The sequence below is a fragment of the Acomys russatus genome, chromosome 24 (genome assembly GCF_903995435.1).
Source record: "Acomys russatus chromosome 24, mAcoRus1.1, whole genome shotgun sequence".
NCBI lineage: Eukaryota > Metazoa > Chordata > Mammalia > Rodentia > Muridae > Acomys > Acomys russatus.
Window position 1 is genome coordinate 58,930,247 of NC_067160.1, and position 4,592 is coordinate 58,934,838.

At 39.3% G+C, this 4,592-nt stretch overlaps 1 pseudogene; it reads right to left on the reverse strand.

Moving 5' to 3' along the window:
* Positions 1-3,649: 3,649 nt before the first annotated feature.
* Positions 3,650-4,225, reverse strand: LOC127207036 (platelet-activating factor acetylhydrolase IB subunit alpha2-like; annotated as a pseudogene).
* Between the last annotated feature and the right edge of the window lie 367 nt (positions 4,226-4,592).

Here is a 4,592-nt window from a genome sequence, read left to right on the forward strand (position 1 = left end):
ATCAACAATTAATAAATGGAACTTAAATGGAAAACTTCTGTAAGGCAAAGGCCACTACCAACCGAATTAAACAGCAGTACACAGATTGGGAAAAGATATTCACCAATCCTACATCTGTCAAAGGGATAATATAAAAAATATATAAAGAACTCAAGAAATGAAACACCAACCATCCAAATAATACAATTAAAAATGGGGTACAGAGCTTATCAGAAAATTCTCAACAGAGGAGTCTTGAATGGCTGAGAAACACTTAAGGAAATGCTCAACATTAAACCTAGGATGTATATTCTTGTGATAAAAATAGGCTTGTAGTTGACATGACCATGATTTCATCAACTGACTATTAATTTGTATTACTTAATTATCCTAAACAGACTACAATAGCACTTTCAAGGTATTGGAAGTAAGTTTCATATTATAATTGAGTTGTATGGGTTCAATGCCTCCTTTAGAGTAGAAATATAATGTGTGTGAAGAATAACATTGAATTTGAATTCTCTACCAATGTATCAAAGTTAATCTTACTATGTATCAACATACAAAATTGTATACCAATGAATTAAAAATAACCTTATTTGTTAGTAACAAATAAGGAGTAGATTTAATAATCTACTTTTTATCCTATCATCCCTATATATTTCTATATCCCCCCTTCTTTCTTTTCAACCCCTATATCCATATCTATGAAAGAAGGATAAAGGAAAAGAGAGCCATCCCTGAGTCCAACTTTGTTTACTCTCTGAATAAAAGCAACAATAACTTATAAACAACTCCCAATGAAAATAAGCATCTGTAGCTCAAGAGAGCAATCAAAAGTCTACCCAACCACTTGCTCAGGGAAAATGGGGTATTGTTCTCTTAAGGTTTCTTATGCTTTATTTGGGGAGAATAGTACCTTTATAGAGGCCCAAATAAAATTGGGGACTATGGTTAATCAAGCCAGGAATAGCAGTTGTGGTCCAGTTTCCAAATTCCAGGCTTAATAGGAGTCCTGTGTGGACTTTCTTGCTATAAGACAGAAATAATCAACCCCCTTGACTGTTGTCTTAGACCACTGGACGGACAAGCTAGGGCACATAACTTGCCCCTCTTAGTGAAGAAAGACAAACTTGTCACTTTTTACTCTTGTCTTTGGTGTTTAAATGTTGTTTTATATATTATATTCTGTTAGAGAAAAAAGGACAAAATTTCATCTGCTGGCCATTAGTTCTAACTCATTTCAATGATTCTCAAGAAAAAGAAACAACAAAAACTGATAAACTAGCTCTGTCCCTGGAACCAGGCTGCCTGGATCAAACTGGCAGGAAGCCCAGGGCTGCCTGAACTCCTAATGATGTGCTCTAAACTCCAGCCCAAATCCCTCAAACATGGCAAGTACAAGGTCACTACTCACAACAGGAAAAATTAGGTGGCTAAAAATGAGAGCTAATATGATGGGTCTTTCCAGGAACTGGGTGGTAAGCAATGACCAGATAAAGCCATTGGTAAGGTCTTTTTCAGTCCTAGTCACTCCTTGGACTCCTTGGTGATGGGCTATGAACAACTTTCACTATAGAGGCTGTGCATCTTCAGCAAAGAAAAGTTTCACACACAATAAGCATCCTGCCCAGGATCTATAATGATAGGCAAAGTTTCCTATCTCTACATTTATAAATCTTGATGCTAAAGTAAAGAAATTCTAATTTAATGGTTATCATTTATGTAACTTTTCAAGGTCTTATTGTACATCAAAATCGTGGTGTGTAAAACGGGAGATGCAAATTAATGCAGGGGATAAAATTTCTCAGCTGTTACTGTTTCCCTACATTAAGGGCAAAGCCATTCTAGTAAAAAAGAATGGGTACATTTGAGAATGCAGAAAATATATGTTCTGGCAAACAATGGTATATATTCACTTATAAGTAGATATTAGCCCAACATAGATGCTTTCTGAGAAACTCCACCCAGTGGAGGATTGGGACAAATACTGGAAATTATTGCCAAACTCTAGACCAAGAGCTATAAGTTACATAAAAGAGTGGCCCAGATAAAAAAACATTAATAAGTATTTAAGATTATGGATAAAAGGTAAGTTAATAAAAATCATTAGAAACAGATGACATGGGATTGAGACAAGGATCCCATACCTGCCCCACTATATAAAAAGTAAATAGTTTAATTAATTAATATTGTCTATGTCTTGATTGACCGCTAGTGGGTTAAAAACACAACAGTAATAATAATTATAGACATAATAATAAACATTCTTAAGCCACACTGGCACCTTAACTACAACCGGTATATAAAGTTAAGAGCTAGTATCACAAACTGTTTAAAATAATTAAAGTTCATGGTTTTGTTAGGTACTAGCTCAGTTAACCACAGGTGTTTTCTAAGAATAATCAGCCAATATGTAGCTAGAAACAAGCAATTCAGATATACTAAAATTAAACAGATGTGGTCCTCTAGCACTTATCTGCAGACTACAGATTATAATGTTCTGTTTTATGTTTATAAAATATAAGTTAGAGCAGACAACTGAAGACAGACAAGGATTGAACACAGATATGCTGGTCCTCAAGCTTATCAGAGATCTGCTAAATATGGCATTAATTATATTTAAACTAGTTAAGACAGAGATTCCCACATCCTAGCAATGGCTTCCTATGTTTAAAGGTCTGAAAAAAATGTTTACTATTTGAGGGTCTAAGAAAGTGTTTAAATGTTGGTAAGTACAAGTGACATATTTAAAATAAGATCAATGGTTATAATAAACTGGTAAAATACTGGCTGCTTATTAAAAACGAGTCTGTCAAATCTCTATATCAAGTCTTCTGGAAAAAATGTTTATGCTTTTCCTGGGTTTCAAAGACATAAGCCTGCTCTAGCTGCCTTATGGATACAATTTTAACTTCTGTCCCCAGTCTGTATTTGTCTCAACAGATTTTGACCTGACTAACAGACTCCATCCAGAGATCACTCGTAAAGTACAAGCTGCTAAGATCTAGACCTGCTATTCCTCCAACAAGGCAGACTCTGTGCTGCCCTCAAAGAAGGACGTTGCTTTTATATGGACCACTCTGGAGTGGTCAAAGATAGCATGGCCAAGGTTAGAGAAGACTTAGAAAAGAGAAAAAGACAATGAGAACAGGAACAGAGTCGGTTCCATAACTTGTTCTCCACCTCCCCTTGGCTTACTACGTTGCTGCCATCCATTCTAGGCTCCCTGGTAGGATTTCTCCTCCTTATCTCTTTTGGCCCCTGGGCTTTTAGACACCTCACAACCTTTGTAAAACAACAGCTAGATGCTTGAGATGCTCAAGCAATACAGGTGCATTAAACTTGACTTGTCAGACCAAGGCCATGATGAACTTGAACACAAATGTGCCTCCGTTCCCCCTTCCCTGGCACAGGGAGAATGGCATATATTCAGATATTGCCTGTCATAAGGCATGGGCACCTGCAAGGGGTGTGGGACAAGGTACCGCAGGGGGAGGACCCGATCGTCCGACTCTGAGTCCGCTGAGAAATAAACCTGATTGCATAGAGGTTGATGTTGAACACTGTCTTGTTCACTGTGTGTTGGGGATGCCCACAGACAGTAGATCAGGACCTCCCTCTCCTCTTCAAAAAGACATATTGACAAGCCAATCTGGCCCTAGGAGGATCAGGTCAATGCTTCCCCCCTCTGGTTAATGCCCACTCCCTCCGGGGACCAAAGCTCATGCACATATAAAATGGATCCATCTACCTCTTCTTTTAATAAAGAAACGGAGGACACCTTGGCATTCCTTTGCCTTAAAGGGTTGGGCTTCTCAGCTCGAGGTCACAGTCCCAGCACCCTGACCTCGGCCTGTGGCTGCCTTATCTTTATAAGACGTACAATAGCCTTGATCCCACCTGCTGCTTCTTCTGCTGTATTTTCATGGTTGTTTGTTCCTACCCAGACAACAACGACCTTAGGCGTAATGTTCTCCAGCTTCTCCATTCTTTAGTCTCCATAAAACATGTCATGTTGTGTCTCCCCCAATTCCAAGACTAAGTGCATGAAGTGGGCACAATGGCTCTCGCCATATCTCGTACTGCTGCATTAACTGTACCACAGAGTCTCCCAAAAACAGCACGACTGGCTCTTTTGTCTTTACAGTCCAGAACAAACCTGTTATGCTCCACCTGTCATCTCCTTGAGTATCTTCTGCTGCATGTGAATTGCTTCTGGGTTCGAGTCTCCTTGACTCATTCTACACAGAGGTAAAGGGCCTGCGGGGGGGCCCCCAGCGGTTGCGCTGTCTGTCGCTCGCTCGCGCTCGCTTGGTCCTGACGGGCCCCGTTCTGGCACGCGTCCCCTCCTCGGGCCCCAGCACCAATCAGCAGTTTTATTTTTAATAGCCAGAAAATGTAAACAACCCAGATTTCCCTCAACAGAATGGATAAGGAAATTGTGATACATACACACAATGAAATATTACTCAGCTATTAAAAACAAATAAATCGTGAAGTTTTCAAGCAAATGGATGGAACTATAAAAGATCATCCTGAGTGAGGTAACCTAAACCCAGAAAGAGACACATGGTATGTACTCAGAAGCAGATATGAGCCATACAGTACAG